This window comes from Eurosta solidaginis, chromosome 5 (assembly GCF_040869045.1).
Source record: "Eurosta solidaginis isolate ZX-2024a chromosome 5, ASM4086904v1, whole genome shotgun sequence".
Classification (NCBI taxonomy): Eukaryota; Metazoa; Arthropoda; class Insecta; order Diptera; family Tephritidae; genus Eurosta; species Eurosta solidaginis.
In genome coordinates, this window is record NC_090323.1 from 109,719,025 (window position 1) to 109,738,394 (window position 19,370).

Here is a 19,370-nt window from a genome sequence, read left to right on the forward strand (position 1 = left end):
CGATTTATCTGAAATTTGGAATATTAGAGTAGTATTTATGAAAATTGTTTCGGAAAATGGAGCAGGGACCTACTGGGACTGTGACTGCGAGTGGCACTGAGCCTGGGACTTAAACTGGGACTGGGAGTGACACTTAGACTGGGACTGAGACTTGGTTGGGAACAAGTATGGAGAATAGTAAGAAGAACTAGAGAGAAAAGAAAAGAGGGAAGGAGAAACAGATGGAGATATAGGTATAGACGGAGTGGAAAACAAGTGAGGAAAATGACGGAGAGAAAGAGACGTAGAAAAAGGGAAAGGCAGACGGAAGAGTGAATAAAAAGATAAAGAAAAGGGGAGAGAGGGGAAGGGAGAGAAGGAGGTAAAAACTGCTTAAAAGCTATACAGATAGACCAAAGCTAGAGTAGAACGACGTCTGCCGGGTCTGCTAGTACATACATAAAAAATTACCAAAAAATAAAACTTTTGCTTAAACCTATATGACACTATTTTATTTTCGTTTATTTTTTCTTCGATTTTTTGTCGCACAACCTCCTAATACGGCTTCGGTACTAGTGTAAGTGTGTGAGCTATATTCAAAAAAACAAAGAAAAATACAACCTAATTTGTTTAAAACCAACGTGCCAGTTTGTATTTCGTTAGGTTTTTTTTTACAATCGGTTGTTTTTTCTTAATTTTTTCTTACAAATAAAAATTTTGTTTTTAGTTTGACTTTCCGATAAAGTTTCGTCAGCTTTTTTAGCTTGGAATCCAAGCAAAAATGAAGTAGTGTCATATAGGTATCAAGAATTTCAACGAAAGAATATTTTTCAAGAGATGTATGCATTCCTGGCCATTAACAACATTAACATGCAGTGTTTTGCAAGCGAGTGTGTTTCTGCCATGAAAAGCTTCTTAGTGAAAGCTAATCTGCCTTGCTTGAAACTTGGAAGATTCTTCAGAACCCGACGGCAATGCAATAAAAAGAAAAACTCCGCTAGGTGACGCATAGATCGAGTAATTCCAAAAAATCGTATTTGTGGTCCAATTTGGCTCATATTTGAAACACGTATTACATACATGAATAGAAAGCGACTTGTGGAAAAAAATCGCCGGCAGGTGGTGCAAGGATCAATATATTCAAAAAACTCGCATTTGTGGTTCGATTTGGTTCACATTTGGAACACATATTACTGATATGATAGAAAGCGACTTATGAAACAAATCGCCGGCACGTGGCGCAAGGATCGAGATATTAAAAAAATCGTATTTGTGGTCCGATTTGGCTGATATTTGGAACACATATTACATACATGAATGAAAGCGACCTATGAAAAAAATTGCCGGCAGGGGTGCAAAGATCGAGATATTCAAAAAATCGTATTTGTAGTCCGATTTAGTTCATATTCAGAACACATAATACATACATGAATTGAAAGCGACCTATGAAAAAACTCGCCGCGCTAGGTGGCGCCAGTTATCGAGATATCCAAAAAACTCTTATTTCTGCTCCGATAAGCTCATATTTGGAACATATATTACATACATGAATAGAAAGCGACATATGAAAAAAATCGCTACCAGGCGGCGCAAGGATTGAGATATTTAAAAATTTCTTATATGTGATCCGATTTAGCTCAGATTTGGAACATATATTACATAGATGAATTGAAAGCGACCTATGAAAAAAATCGACGCCAGGTGGCGCAAGGATCGAGATATTAAAAAAAATTGTATTTGTTCTCCGATTTTGCTCATATTTGGAACACCTATTACATACATGAATAGAAAGCGACTTATGAAAAAAGCGCCGGCAAGGGCGCAAAGATCGAGATATTCAAAAAATCATATTTGTAGCCCGATTTAGCTCAAATTCAGAACACATAATAGATACATGAATTGAAAGCGACCTATGAAAAAAATCGACGCCAGGTGGCGCAAGAATATTAAAAAAAATTGTATTTGTGATCCGGTTTTGCTGATATTTGGAACACATAATACATACATGAATTGAAAGCGACCTATGAAACAAATCGCCGACAGGTGTCGCAAGGATCTAAATATTCAAAAAATCGTATCTGTGAGCCGATCTGACTTATATTTGGAACACATTTTACGTACATGAATAGAAAGCGACCTATGAAAAAATCGCCGGCAGATGGCGCAAGCATCGAGATATTGAAAAAAATGTATTTGTGGTCCTATTTGGCTTATATTTGGAACACATATTGCATACATGAATAGAAAACGACCTATGAAAAAAATCGACGCCAGGTGGTGCAAGGATCGAGATATTCAAAAAAATCGTATCTGTGATCCGATCTGACTTATATTTGGAACACATTTTATATACATGAATAGAAAGCGACCTATGAAAAAATCGCCGGCAGAAGGCGCAAAGATCGATATATTCAAAGAATTGCATTTGTGGTCCGGTTTGGCTCATATTTGGAACACATATTACATACATGAATAGAAAGCGGCCTATGAAAAAATTCCCCGCAGGTGGTGCAAGGATCGAGATATTAAAAAAATCGTATTTGGGGTCCGAGTTGGCTCATATTTGGAACACATTTACATACATGAATAGAAAGCGACCTAGGAAACAAACCGCCGGCAGGTGGCGCAAGGATCGAAATATTCAAAAAATCGTATTTGGGGTCCGACTTGGCTCATATTTGGAACACATATTACATGCATGAATAGAAAGCGACCTATGAAAAAAAATCGACGCCAGTGGCGCAAGAATGGAGATATTCAAAATAATCGTATTTGTGATCCGAACTGACTTATATTTGGAACACATTTTACATACATGAATAGAAAGCGACCTATGAAAAAATCGCCGGCAGATGGCGCAAGGATCGATATGTTCAAAAAAATCGTGTTTGTGGTCCTATATGGCTCATATTTGGAACACATTTACATACATGAATAGAAAGCGACCTAGGAAACAAACCGCCGGCAGGTGGCGCAAGGATCGAAATATTCAAAAAATCGTATTTGGGGTCCGACTTGGCTCATATTTGGAACACATATTACATGCATGAATAGAAAGCGACCCACGAAAAATCGCCGGCAGGTCGCGCAAGGATCGAGATATTCAAAAAATCGTATTTGGGGTCCGAGTTGGCGGAACACATATTACATACTTGAATAGAAAGCGACTGATGAAAAAACGCCGGCAGATGTCGCAAGGGTCGATATATTCAAAGAATTGCATTTGTAGTCCGGTTTGGCTCATATTTGGAACACATATTACAAACATGAATAGAAAGCGACCTATGAAAAAAATCGATGCCAGTAGCGCAAGGATCGAGATATTCAAAAAATCGTATTTGTGATTCGAACTGACTTATACTTGAAAAACATTTTACATACATGAATAGAAAGCGACTAATGAAAAAAATCGCCGACAGGTGGCGCAAGGAACAAAGAATTGTATTTGTGCTCCGGTTTGGCTCATATTTGGAGCGCACAGTACATACATGAATTGAAAGCGACCTACGAAAAAATCGGTGCTAGGTAGCCCATGGATCGAGATATTCTAAAAAATCATATTTGTAGTCCGATTTGGCACATATTTGGAACACGTAATACATACATGAATAGTAAAGACTAAAGAAAAAAATCGCCGGCAGGTGGCGCAAGGATCAAGATATTCAAAGAATTGCATTTGTGGTCCGGTTTGGCTCATATTTGGAACACATATTACATACATGAATAGAAAGCGACCTGTGAAAAAAATCGACGCCAGGTGACGCAGGGATCGACATATTCAAAAAAATCGCATTTGTGATCCGATTTAGCTCACATTTAGAACACATATTACATACATGAATAGAAAGCGACCTATGAAAAAAAATCGCCGGCAGATGGCGCAAGGATCGAGATATTAAAAAAAATCGTGTTTGTCGTCCTATTTGGCTCATATTTGGAACACATTTACATACATGAATAGAAAGCGACCTATGAAACTTATCGCCGGCAGGTGGCGCAAGGATCGAAATATTCAAAAAATCGTATTTGTGGTCCGATTTGGCTCATATTTGGAATACATATGATGAATTTCATATCAAAGGCTGAGAAAAACGTACATTTTGAACCCGACCCCCTTAGAATTTGATGAAATTTTGCATGGGGTTACATCTTACCCACCCAAACACAACCTCATTTTTAGAAATTGCATTTTCGAAAAATTGTGGGCGTGGCAAGGTATCGAAATATCCGAAAATATTAGAAAAATGACGATAATAGGTACTTTTAAAGTGTGATTACTACGGAATGGCTTTACCGATTTCAAAGATCTTCATACCATTAGTACACTGGAAAAAAATATTTTTTTTTAATAAAATTTAAAACTGAAAAAACACTTCAAAGATCAAGCGATTTTGAAAAATAAAATTTTATTTTAGAAAGGTCTATTTAATATATATAACATATCTGAAAACTAAAATGGGGTTTTTTTTTTTAATTTTTTTAAGTAAATGCATCTCTTGGTTACTTTCTGATATTTTGATATCGCGCGTAAACTAATCAACCGATTTCAAAAATTTGTATGCCGTTAGAAAGGTATTAAAATCCCCTTTGAAAAAATACACTGTAAAAAAATTTTATTCCAGTGGGGTGCACCCTAGCTAACATCAAAACAACGGCTCGAATACTTCACGTACAAGGAAAAGGTCGGCGGCTCAATGTACTTGAGAACATGGAGATATACAAGTTAAACACATTTGACGGCAGGATAATAAACGAACAAACCAACACTATCTCTGACGAAATATTTGAACCCTTAAAACTAGTTTACAAAAAACAGCACAAGCCAGAAGGTACAGCAACCAAACACGTAACAATGAACAAGCAAAACACGAAAAATTTACCAAACGGCAAAAATCACCGATTTCTACCTACCTCAACCTACCGCTTAGCTAACAAGCGGTATGTCTAGATACCTACAAAAACAACCCTTGGAAAAGGTAACAATTCGGACGTATCAATACCGCGCACACACACACGCATATTAACGTTACCTACCACGGACACATAGATTGACATTACCTGCCACAGCACCCATGGACTATAAAAAACAACACAACGGATAGACACAGACCAGAACGAAACTAGGCATTGATATGGAATCAACTAATAAATACAGATGTGTGCAGCTATCAAGAAAATGTTCCTCTCAACTTCGAAACATTAGCTTAAACGAAGCAGCGCTGATATCTGAGCAGTCTCCGACATTCATCGTTGCCGTATTTGCGAAATTGGCGCTTTAAACTTAAGGATGCTATCAAGATTGCTGATAAGCAGCGTTCTACTGAAACGGAAAGTGAAGCGGCACAAGAAATCTTGACTAGCGGTGAATTGTATCAAGAATATAAGGAAGTTCCAACATGCAGCAGCTATACTAAATCACTCAAACGCAACGAACTCGTCGACAATATAAATCAGCATGTTATTCCTCATCTTGGAAGCCATCCATCGCCAATGAAGCGAAAATATTTAGAAAGGGATTCATACTGCAAAAAAAAAAAACACAGCAAATTGCGCAAAGTATTTCGGATTCACTTGGAGGTGGTTCACTGTCAACTTTATCAGAAGACCTAAAGAAGATCAAAGCTTACTACGAACAAATTTTGGAGAACATGAAATATCAAATCGAAAACTGCTCAAATAATTTGGATAAGCAAAAAATATTATCTCTATTACCAAACACCAACACATCTAAGGAAATTAAAGACATTTTTGGGCATGATTTATCTTACGAATTGATAAAAATTAGCAAAGATATACAAAAAAATAAAACAAAGTTTTCGGACGTCAAACGGTCTAGCATGGACAGGCGTAGTTTACCTGAACAAACTAGTGAGTAAACAAATATTCCGAAAGTCAGCAGTATCTAAATAAATAAAAATAAAAAATTGACTTTATCAAGTGTATGTCTATTTATTGTGCGTGTCTGAAAAATTTGATAATACGATTCTTGTTCGAATCTATTAGAATAATTAGTCATAGTATCTGTATCTGTATAACTTACAAAGTATAGCTAGGTACCATTTTTGTCACACAATAATAGCAAAATAAAAAAAAAGTTAACAAGAGATGGTTTTATTTATAAATTTTTTTAAAAGAAAAAAAAACACCTTTCTAGTTTTTATATTAAATCGACCTTTCTAAAAAAAAATTTTTTTAAATCGCTTGGTCTTTGAAGTGTTTACCCAGTTTGAAAAAAAAAAATTTAGAAAAAAATTAAAAAAAAATGTTTTTCAGTGTAATATAGAATCTTTACAGTATATGTTTTCAAAGGTGATTTTAATACCTTTCTAACGGTATAAAAATTTTTGAAATCGGTTGATTAGTTTACGCGTGATATCAAAATATCAGAAAGTAACCAAGAGATGCATTTACTTAAATAAATTAAAAAAAAAAAGAAAAGAAAACACCCTTCTAGTTTTCAGATATGTTATATATATTAAATCTACCTTTCTAAAAAAAAAAATTTTTTTTTTAATCGCTTGGTCTTTGAAGTGTTTTCCCAGTTTGAAAAAAAAATATAGAAAAAAATTAAAAAAAATTTTTTCTTTCAGTGTAATATAGAATCAAAGGTGATTTTAATACCTTTCTAACGGTATAAAAATTTTTCAAATTGGTTGATTAATTTACGCGTGATATCCAAATATGAGAAAGTAACCAAGAGATGCATTTAGTTTTCAGATATGTTATATATATTAAATAGACCTTTCTAAAATAAAATTTTATTTTTCAAAATCGCTTGATCTTTGAAGTGTTTTTTCAGTTTTAAATTTTATTAAAAAAAAATTTTTTTTCAGTGTATTAAAAATTTTTTACAGTGTATTTTTTTGAAAGCTTATTTCAATACCTTTCTAATGGTATGACGATCTTTGAAATCGGTAAAGCCATTCCGTAGTAATCACATTTTAAAAGTACCTATTATCGTCATTTTTCTAATATTTTCGGATATTTCGATACCTTGCCACGCCCAAAATTTTTCGAAAATGCAATTTCTAAAAATGAGGTTTTTGGGTGGGTAAGATCATCAAATTCTGAAGGGGTCGGGTTCAACGCATATTGGATTTGATATGAAATTCATCATATTACATGCATGAATAGAAATCGACCTATGAAAAAATCATACTTGGAACATGAATAGAAAGTGAGTAATGAAAAAATCGCCGCCAGGTGGCGCAAGGATCGTGATATTCAAAGAATTGCATTCGTGGTCCGGTTTGGCTCATGTTTGGAACGCACAGTACATACATGAATTGAAAGCGACCTATGAAAAAAATCGCCGCTAGGTGGCGCATGGATCGAAATATTTCAAAAAATCTTATTTGCGGTACGATTTAGCTCATATTTGAAACACATAATACATACATGAATAGAAGGCGACCCATAAAAAAATCGCCGCTAGGTTGCGCAAGGATCGAGATATTCAAAAAAATCGTATTTGTAGTCCGATTTGGCTCATATTTGAAAGACATACTACACACATGAAAAGAAATCGACTAATGAATAAATCGCCGACAGTTGGTTCAAAGATCGAGATATTCATAAAAATTGTGAGGTTCCATTTCGGAACCTCCGAAAACTTGTCCTTGTGCGTACACCCTACTGCACACTCCACACCAAACACCAATTGCCAAACACGTACTTTTAATTTTAAGTTATCTTTCTTTCTTTAAGTTAGTTTATGTTTTGTAGGATAATAAATAGTTTTCGCTTTAACTTCTCGTTTTAAATTAATCACTATACTTAGTTAATTTTTATAATTTTTCCAATACAAAATGGGTTTAGTTTTTTCACACTTGCTTCGTGTGTTAACTTCAATGTCAAAATTTATATTGAAGGTGGTGCAATATAGAAATGCCGATGGCATTATTGCCACTCGTCATTTTTATATTTTATTTTACATAACTCAATTGCATACTGTCTTACACATTGTATTACAATAGCTGACTACTTCTTACAATATGATTGAACACGTTTCTTACTATTTCTTACAGAGTGCACCATTCACAATGACACATCTTGCATTGTTAGTAATGGCGTTGCCAGACGTGTCGCTATGTACTAAGTCGGGGAATTTTATCATTACATCACCCTTTTTGGGGAAAAGAAGAATTGACAAAGTGATCAAGTTTGTCACATTCTTCTTGCCCAAAAACTTGTAAAAATTGTTGTGAACAAACGAATATATTTACATTAGGGTGTTCCTCCCCCTTTGAATTCGTTGGTTCGGAACCATTTTTGATACTAATTATTACAAATGAACTTAGACGTAAAATACTCAAATTTTAATTACATTTATATTATTTTATATTGGGTTCCGATCGATTTGTAAACTTTTTTGTGTATTTTTAAGCTCGTTCGATCTAAATGAGTTGAGTGCAAATAAAACGAGTTATTTCACCTTACGGCCCAACGTTTCGCCAACTTTCCTTGGCATCTTCAGGGGCGGATCTATATTTTTAACAATAAAACATACCAAACAACAACAGTTAATGATTTAAAATAATCTCTAGAAGAACATAGTTTCATACACCAATAAATTGAAAACATTCACTTACATTGGTATTTAAACATTGAAGCTAAAATACGAATTTAGACATTGATTGTTGTCATTAAACTAAAAAACTGATTTTTACAATTAAAAACGATACCATCTAATGTGGTACACTTGTCATACTAAAGTTAACTAAATAATATTAAAGCTCATAAGCATAATCAATACATTTATATTATTTTACTGGTAGGAACTAGAAAGTTATTGGTAGGAATATTAATTACATTTTAAATTAGTAAATACTTTGTATGTTGTTTGTTTTTTGAATTTTCTTTTGTAAATAGTATATTCAACTTAAGTCTTGTTGAAGTTTTACAGTTTTAATTTTTGCTGCTTTTGAAATATGGTTTTTTTTTTGTTTTTGTTTTGCGTTTGTAACTTAAGAAGTACAATTTTCTTATAAGTTATGAACAAATTTTATGAAATATGGGTTTTTTTTTTTTTTGAATATGCAAAATTTTGTGTTATTTTCTTTTTTGTTTTTGTTTTAACAGTTTTGAGCCTTCGTGGCTGCTTAAATTATAGTACTAAAAAAAACTTTTTCTTTGTTTTTAACTTCATCGAAAATAGTTACGTTAGGTTCGTAATTTTAGTTATAATAAACAGACCTTGATAAATATTTTCGTTTTTGTGATGTGGTTCTTTCTGTAAAAGTACTTTATCTCCGAATTTGACAACTAACGGACGAGCCGTTTTATCATAAAGATTTTTGCTTTGTAACTTATTTTTATTTATTAGGTTTTGTGCCATTTTGTGCGTTTTCTGCATCCTGAACTTAGCTTCTTTGGCATAGTTTTCGACATTATAAATTGGGTCAATTGTTTATTTTGTTAATTCATTAGGCAAAGTTGCCTTTTTCCCAAAAACTAACTCGAAAGGAGAAAATTGATTGTCGAAAACTGTGCTACTCATAGTATTGTGTAGGAAAGTAAAGTATATTAAATAAACATCCCAATCAGAAAAAGTATCTTTCAAATATGCACGTAAGTAACATTAAAAACTCTATGATTACGTTCGATTGTACCAACAGTTTCGTGATGGTAAGCAGTTGAAAAGTTATGTTTAATATTTAAAAGTTTAGTTAATTCTTCAAATAATTAATTTTTAAATTCTGTACCTAAATCCGATTTTATGGCATTCATTGTGCCGTATGTCAAAATAAAGCCTTCAAAAATTGCTGGAGGAATTGTTTTTGCTGATTTGTCTGGCACATCGACTGTTACCAGGTATTTAGTACCATTACCGATTTAGAGGCGCTGCCAGAGACGCAAAATTTGGTATAAACCTTCTTTAATAGTTTGCAAACGCGACGAATCGTCGTACCGCGTCTTTATCAGTTGGTTTTGTATACTTTTTAATTGCGTTTATTTTGGAGTCGGCCGGCAACAAATCTGTGGTTGAACATTTATGACCTAAAAATGTAACTTCTGGTCGTAAAAAGTTGCTATTATTTGGGTTTAGCTTGAGATTGAAAGATCTAAAAGTATTGAAAACTTTTGAAAGATTTTTAATATGGTGTGCTTCACTATAACCTATGACGATAATATCGTCGACGTACAAAAATGCGACGTTGGGTGGTATAGCCGAAAAAGCTATTGTCATCATTCGTGAGAATGAATTAGGTGCTATATTTAAGCCGAATGGAAGCACTTTCCATATATATGCACCTCGGTCAGTGCTGAAAGACGTAATGTCTCGTGAGTCAGGATGCAAGGGGATTTGATGAAATCCTGAAAAAAAGTCTAATGTCGAAAAATACTTTGCTCTATCGAGATTATCTAAAATATCGTCAACTCTAGCTAGTGGAAATTTATCAGCAATGAGTTTTTTGTTTACTGCGCGAAAATCTACGCTCAACGATAAGCTGTTTGACCATTAGTATCCTTCTTTGGGACTACAATCAAAGGACTATTGTAGGTGGAATAACTGGGTTCAATCAAATCGTTGTCTAACAATTTATTTACTTGGCGATTTATTTCTTCGCGTTGAGAGTATGGCAATCGATAATTTTTAACATATACCAGTTCGTTGTCTGTCAATCTTAATTTTTGCTCGTAGAAGTTGTTTAAAGTCAATTTGTCCGTGTCAGGAGCTAAATGTCGGCATAATCTATGCAAAGGTCAATTAATTTACTTTGAGCATGTTGAGGTATTTGATTCTATAGAATTGAAATTAGTTTTTCGTACTTTTGTCTTCTGTTCCTGTCTTGTTAATTGTATAAACAAAACATAATTTGAAAGTTTTTCTGTCCGAATACTGTTTCTTTTCACATGCTTTACATCATCCGTGGTGTTTATGACTTTAATTATTGGGTTACTGGAATTAGCAATGCACCTAGCTGTGAAAACGCCTTTTCCAATTTCCTCCGAGTCCACGAAAAGTGGCTCGGGTGAATCTCCTAATTCAAAAAGTCTGAATATTTCACATCTGAGAGGAATGATACAACTGTCGCTTTCTGTTCCGTGTAGGATTGGTATCGCGACATTTTCATTACCTACCCAAAAGGATATACTAATTCTTTCATAATTAATAATGCATTTGTTAATTTTCAGAAAATCTTTACCCAGTATGCCATCGGATGGAATATTAAAGTCTTCATTTACTACATGTAAAGTATGTTTAATAGAAAAGTTTGAAACATTTTAATTTGCTGTAATTTTACCTAAAGTAGAAACTGAATTAGAAGTGACACCGGTAATGTTAATAATGTCGTTTGTATTTAAAGAAATATTACTGTCTATGCATGACATTTTTGTTAAAGAAATGTCGGCTTGAGCGTCTACTAGGAAAGAACAAAATTTTTGTGACTCGTTAAGTTGTAATTCTATGAAATGTGAGCAATATAAATTTAAACAATAGATGCCTATTGGTGAGGGAAGTTCGCTTACTCGCTTAGTTCGTCCTCCCCCAGTTTTCGCTCCTGAGGGGCGCTCGCGTTTAAAGCGCGGACGTTTGCATTTCTACCTCTACCGTTTGACGATCTTGAATTGTTACTTCTATTTGAATTTGTATTTGAACGTGTATGACTATTGTTGCTATCCGGGTATCTATTTCCGTTATAATTCCTATATCTTTGATTATTGTTGCCGTTACGGTTGCTGTTGTATGAGAATGAGCTATTATTTCTATAACCAGTATAGCCGCGATTTGGGTAAAAACCTCGATAACTACCACGTGAATTTCTGAATGTATTGTTACCACGCAATCGAAATGCTAAAAACTGACGCTCTGTTGCTTCGTTGTTTTGCTCTACAATTAATTTCGCTACTACGTCTTTCGAATCAGTAAATGCCTTTGAGGCTAAAATGGTTTTGACTAAATTTGATTTTGCATTTAAACGACACACGTCAACCGTTTGTTCGACTGCCATTTCATGAGCTTTCGCTAGAGTGATCCCTTCAATAATAAGAGACCGCTCAAGTGAGTCAGCTAAATCTTCAACTTTTTTGGCAAAATCTGTATAATTATTATTATTAACGTGCAACGCTGCAATTTTCCCTGCTACAACTTTCGAGTTGTCTGGTTTGATCCTACTACGTAGAGCTACTTTAATTTCATTGACTGAAGTTACTTGGCTTGGTATTGCTTTACGGGCTTTACCCTCTAGTTTTGATTTTAAAAATGCTATAAAGGTATTAGTTAGATTTTCAGTAGCGAACTGTTCAAGTAATTCAATTTTGTCTATAAAAGTTTCAAGTGCTAGAGGATCACCGCTGTAGTTTTCTCTAATAGAATTAGCACATGTGTTAATAAAAGTTTTCTTTTCCTCAAGTGTTGCTATGATTTGATCGTTAAGATCTGGAGCTGAATTAGAAGGTGAGGCAACGTTTGTACTAGTTGGATTGTTAAGATCTGGGTTCACGTTAGAAGAAGAGGTAACTAAGTTTGTACTATTTGAGTCGTTAAGATCTGATTTTAAAGTAGAAGAAGTTGAAGTTAATTTTGTACTTTTTGAATCGTTAAGATTTGAAGCTAAATTAGAAGTTAAATTTTTACTAGAAGAGTCTTCGAAACCTGGGAAATCTGTTGACAAAAGATAATCTATTTTCCTGGTTTGTGACTTTTTCGGTCGAAGATGAAGTTAAACTTTCGTAGCTTGAGGCTGAATTATCGAAATCGGATTCTGAATCTGAAGTTTTTTGCTCTTGCTTACCACTTCTAAGGTTGTACATATGTAGTTACCAGAATAGCAAAAATAATTCAGTTCAAACTATGAAATTAATGAAGTGCTTATTTGAATGTCTGAATTTATATTTGAAGCTGAAATGTTGAGGAAAAAGAGAAAAAAAAAAAATGTGTAAAAGGGAACTGATTTACAGGTGAATAGTCGCTAACGGAATATTTGGAATTTATTGGAAGAATTAATTGCAACTGAAATCTAATTGTATGAAAAATCTGTAAGAAGTAATTGAATTTAAAATGGCTCAAAAGTATGTAAGTATGAATAGGTAAAAATCTCAAAATGTGGTAATCTGTTCAAAAATCCATTTATATTCACGGACGCACCGCTTTGTTCAAAAAAAAATCGTTTATTTTCACGGACGCACCGCTTTATTAAAAAAAATCTAAATTGGTTTTTCACGGAACCACCGCATATATTAAAAAATATCAAGTTTATAGGGTACCTGCAGACTGCTTATCTAGTTCACTCAGTCTTATATGGTGATATTTTGTTGGAAAATGCACGTATTAAAAAAAAAAAACTGAAGTAAAATGAAAATTTGAAAAATGGAAATTCAGGCATGTGGAACTTTAAATGAAATATTTGTGAAATGATTTGAAAAATGGAAGCTTGAAAGTATGAGAACTTGTAAAATGAGTTGAGAAGTTTTTAAATTAGAAATTTGAAAATATGAAAAATATGAAGAAATTGTAAATTTGTAAAAATTAGTTGAAAAATTTGAGAAAAAATAAAAATTGCAGACTTGAAAATGTTGATATTTATAAAATGGTTTGAGAATTTTAAAAATTGTTGAAAACTGAAGAAGTATTAATCTTTTTTAATTTCTTTTCTATTACTAAGTTAAATTCATTTTTTCATTTACATATGTTCTGACTAAATAAATTTCTAAAGAGAAAAATAAACTCCAAAAAGAAAAAACATAGGCATTTCAAAGGGGGATTTTTCAAAATTTGCAAGTTCGCTATACCACCGTCCCGTCACGGTCGCCATGTGAGGTTCGTTCCATTTTGGCTCATATTTGGAACACATACATATTACATACATGAATATGAAAAAAAATCGCCGCCAGGTGGCGCAAGGATCGAGATAGATTTGGCTCATTGTATTAATATTACATACAGTCCGGTAGAAGTGGCGTCAAAATACTTTGGAGCACATAAGTTCAAATTTTGTAAGTGAAATTTAATTAACAAATTCATCCCGGAAGAAGGGACGTCAAAATACTTTACATAAGTTCAAATTCTGTTAGTGAAATTCAAGTAAATAAAATAATTTTAGAAAAATTCTTAGGTTTTATTATTAAAACAATACTTATATTAAGAATAATACTAAAAGCTAGAAAATAATTAGGTAGGCCTTAGGTACTAGTCATCACGCTCCTCATCAATCTAGGTCGTTGATCAGAAAAATAAATAAGAGCGTTGGGCGAATGGTAAAATACAACAACCACATGCAGATTTGAACCGAAATAATGTTTTTAATTTTCGCTTTCGAAGTGTAAAAACGGAGATCTAAAAGCGTCTTTTGATACCACCTTTGATAATTTTTTATAAAAATTAGGTCTTGTAAAACTTTACCTTTTTTCCAAACAACTGAAAAATTTTCTGAGACAACTGGTAGAAATCGGATGTCAGATATTCATGTCTTTGACAGCTACACCAACACAAAGTTGTAAACGGTAATGCCACAGAAAGTTGTCAGACTTGGCAACTTCAACCGACATTGTTTTTGACAGATTGAGTTGTAATCTGTAATACCAAATTGAATGAATTGCCCATTTGTGTTTCAAATAAACTTTTCATTTAAACGTGTCTACAGAAAATCAGACTACCTGTTCCTTTTTAAAAATCTAGTTAATAGAGAAAATAAGAGCAACCAATTATGCAAAAATTTAAAAATATGTAAACAATGCAATGTACCAGTCGTCTACAAAAATGATTGAAAACCACTATTGAGCAAGTGTTGTTGTTTTATTAACGACAGAGATACTCCCCGAAGATTTTGGGGAGTGTTATCGATGTTGATGGTCCTTTGCCGGATATAGATCCGGCACATTCAAGTAACAAAGCACCATTAAGGTACTAGCCCGACCATCTCCATCTCCCTCACCCAAAAACTTCGTATTGTGCTTATCAATCTCATATTTGGAACGATTGGATTGATTTAAGTAATCGAACAGCGATTTAAGAGATGACACAGGCTATTTACTATTGTGAACATTTTACTCAAACATTCGCCACTTGTATGAGTTCACAACGGACACAATATTTGAACCTTCAAAACTTGTTTTCAAAAAACCAAGTAATCACACACGTATAACAGACAAACATGCATCAACAAATGAACCAAACACACAAAAAAGGTAAAACGACTAAAATTACAGATCTCTACCTTCCTCAGCTAACCACTCCCGTATCTGAAAACACACACTTTTTTATCACAACAGTTTTTAGGTATGTACTGTAAAATACAGTAGACTAAAATGTTAGCACATGAAATCACTTGTTAGGATTAACATGCCAACCTAATAAACGCTCTGCGTTTTTTTAGCGCACGCAAACAACCGGCGTTTTTTGCCCTAACCCAAATAAGCATGCGTTGCGAAAATGTAAAGCATGTATGCAAACGTAAAATCTAAACGTCACGCAGAACAAAAATTGGAAATGGAGTTAGGTTTTACGCAGCAAATTAAATTTGGGTTGCTCTCATACAAGTTGTATGTGAATGAGCCATTTTTGACAGAAAATGAGCATGCGTTGCGAAAATGTAAATCATGTATGCAAACGTAAAATCTAAACGTCACGCAGAACAAAAATTGGAAATGGAGTTAGGTTTTCACGCAGCAAATTAAATTTGGGTTGCTCTCATATTAGTTGTATGTGCATGAGACATTTTTGACAGAAAATGACTTGCGTGCGTTTATATTAGGTTGGCTTGTAAGCTGTTGTTTTTGTTAAATTTGTGTGAAATTTTAGTTGCAACGGCTTTTTAGTCAGTCAAAATCTTAGAAGTGCGTGAAGAAGTGTATAAAACATTATTATCGCCACATTCTTTGTGAAAAATTTAAAAGGGACGGTAAGGTTAGTTTATTTCATTGATATTCTATAACTAATGGCAAAATATCATTGGTTGCTCACCAAGAATGGTACGTAATGCCAGGATGTACCAATCAATTGGCAAGAGGCGTGGAAGAAGGCCAACAATTTCGGTAAGTCCGTCGTCAAATACTCATAGCAGTTTCCATTTTCGGCTGCTATTGAGATCAAAGATGCGATCAAGCGTTGAGACCTGGTTCACCACAGTCCAAGAAAAGTACCGTTGTTGATAAAAACGCAACTATCGGAAGCTGTAAAAAGTGCATGGGAGTCGATTTCGTGCTGCAATTATAAATAAAATAATTTAAAAAATATTTTAAGTTAAACGGTTTTATTGAAAACAATACTTACATGAAGTAATAATAATACTAAAAGCTAGAAAATGATTAGGTAGGTCTTAGGTACTACTCATCACACTCCTCTATGGCATTGATCGGACAATTAAATAAAAGTGTTGGGCGCGTGAAATTTCTAAGAATGTGAGGCGTAGCATAACCTGATTGAGGTTCAGTTGGTCTTATATATGACTATCAATAAAAATTTGACGCGTCCAACGCTTTTATTTAATTGTCTGATCAACGCCCTAGATTGATGAGGAGTGTGATGACTAGTACCTAGGACCTACCTAATTATTTTCTAGCGTTTAGTATTATTATAACTTCATGTAAGTATTGTTTTCAAAAAAAACCGTTTAACTTAAAATTTTGTTTTAAATTATTTTATTTTCAAGTTTTTAGTCTTTATTTAATTGCCTATTATTTCTCATTTTATTTATTTCATTTAGTGACTCATTATTACAAGGACTCTTTCCTGACAATTTGTTACAATCTAAGTCCTGAATACGTAATCCTTCCAAAGACCTTACTCGACTCTGCGCCACGTATGCTTGTCCCTCCTCGATTTTGATGTAACTTCTACCGGACTGTATGTAATATTTGTTCCAAATATGAACCAAATCGGGCATCATATCTCGCTTCCTATTCATGTATGTATTATGTGTTCCAAATATGGACCAAATCGGACTACAAATATGATTTTTTTGAATATTTCGATCTTTGCGCCACCTAGCGGAGATTTTTTTCATAGGTCGCTTTCTATTCTTATATGTATTATGTGTTCCAAATGTGAGCCAAATCGGACCACAAATACGATTTTTGTGAATATCTTGATTCTTGCGCCACCTAGTGGCGATTTTTTTTCATAGGTCGCTTTCTATTCTTGTATGTATTATGAGTTCCAAATATGAGCCAAATCGGACCACAAATAAGATTTTTGTGAATATCTCGATCCTTGCGCCACCTAGCGGAGTTTTTTTCCATAGGTCGCTTTCTATTCTTTTATGTATTATGTGTTCCAAATATGAGCCAAATCGGACCATAAATACGATTTTTGTGAATATCTCGATCCTTGCGCCACCTAGCGTTGATTTTTTTCTTATTATTGCATTGTCATCGGGTTCTGAAATATATTCCAAGTTTCAAGCTTTTAGCTTACCGGGAAGTTACTTAAATTTCAATTACAAAATTCGCTCACAACAGCCGTGCATGCGGCCGTGCGGCCCTTTAAAAATAAGGGTAATGCATTTAATTTAATTTATTTAAATATTAGCCAACACTCAAAGTAAAAAGAGCTACTTCCAAATTTGTTACACTACTAAGTTTTTGACCGCGCACAATACGCTGCAGTTTTTCTAAATATATGTTAATATTATTAAAATATGATAAAGTTGAAATTGTTTTACGATGTGATTTGTTAGATATTTGGGTTGTAAGCGGCAAAAATTAAGTTTTTTTAATTTTCTAATTCATTCTTTTTTAAGTATGTCTACTATAAAGATTTTGAACCCAGCTGTGTATATATGTACATACATGTACATACGTATATACACAAACAATAAGTCTGACCTGGGGACGACGTGAGCTTATCACCTGCTTAGCGGCCGTATACGTATTCGATGAGCGAGAGTACAATGACAACTCCTTTAGTTTGATTTCGATGCTCGTACAGCAAGGAAGTGTCATAAGCCTTAACAAGTAGCACAACCATGATACAAAAAATGGAGGTAGTTCTATTTCGTGTGACATTAGTCACTTGGCTTTTGCGGGGATCGTGACAATTTCATAAAAATCTAGTTACCAGATTGATAAAAGTTATAATTTTTTGTGATTTTGATGGATTTGAAATCAACATATACTAGTCAAATATTTTAATTGTTTTTTTTTTTTTAAATAAAAGCCAAAAAATGAGCTGTGCCCATTGGAAATGCGCAAATACAAAATACCAATGCAAAAAAAAAGGTATTTCGTTTTTCAAGTTACCAAAAACTCCGTTTATAAAACAACAATGGCTCGAAGTAAGGGAAGAAACCCTTCCCAAATGTCCTTACGTTTGCTCCGAATATTTTGCTCCAACGGACATAAGTAATAGTGGGAATAAAATTGTTCTTTTAAAAAGTGCAGTACCGCGAAATGAACGGTAAGGAAAACATTCCTTTATGGTTTGAAATGTTAAGTACTAAATAATGTGTACATTCTTTTCCAGTCAAGACTGTGGCGAAGTTTTCGAACAGGAAGAACATTTAGATGAGTATACTGAATTTATGGAAGGGTAAGTCTTTGATCAGTTTCAATTATATACAGACACATGTTTTAACCTTTGCATTATTATTTCAAGGCAAAACAAGGCAACAACATGCGTTGCAACAAATGGGATCTCATGGAAGGTTAAGCGGGAATATAATACCTCTATCAGCACAAAAACAGGGTATGATAACATTTTTATATACTACGAGTGCATTGCTTTGTCCGTTTTTTAGAAATCTCGTGTTATTTTGACCCTAGATATGATGTCACAGTCATACGAGCCGCTTATTTTGAAAGTGGCATAATTCATTTCATGTCGTTTAAGTTCAGGGGTAATTGATTGTATCTCTGTTCGCTTCCTGTTTGTTACATTCCAATAGCCAAAAGATGCATTTCTTGTTATTAGTTTATAATTGTAGAATGATCTATATATGCGTTCTTTCAGAAATAACAATGCATTTAAGACCATTAGTTGGAAATGATTTATACTACTTTCAAAATAAACGGCTCATATATGAACTTGCCTCTAAAAATATGAAATGTATATATATATATACTTATTTATAGCGAGCTCCGCAGCGAATGCAAGTCCACTATAAATGTAGAGAAGTCTTGAAAACAATTCAAAATGTCCGCGCTACAACTTGGAGCAGATCTCAGCAGTATACATGTATTCTGCAGTTCCTCGCTGTTATCGACTTTAAAGAAAGAAAGAAACTCTTCCCTTACCATCTACATCAACTTTGCTCAGGTGGGCATCGAAGTTATGTGTAGAACCGGGGTTGCAACTGCAAATACTATCGCATATGAAGTTATGTGATATATCATCCGAAGAAAAGCTGTGTGTTTTGTCATTTGACGAGATGAAAGTCCGGGAAGAATGGGCTTTTGATCGAAAAAATGACGTAATTTTGCCCCCATCGCGAAAGTTTCAGGTCGCTATG

General features: G+C 33.9%; 1 protein-coding gene and 1 long non-coding RNA gene across 6 annotated transcripts in view; both read left to right on the top strand.

Moving 5' to 3' along the window:
* LOC137233476 (uncharacterized) overlaps positions 1-19,370 on the top strand; it is an 807,788-nt gene that overhangs the window by 378,650 nt on the left and 409,768 nt on the right. The gene's annotated exons all lie outside the window — the stretch shown is intronic.
* LOC137233481 (uncharacterized) lies at positions 18,266-19,009 on the top strand. Its single transcript, XR_010947485.1, has 3 exons — positions 18,266-18,319; positions 18,386-18,451; positions 18,518-19,009. It is a non-coding gene; the product is annotated as an uncharacterized lncRNA (long non-coding RNA).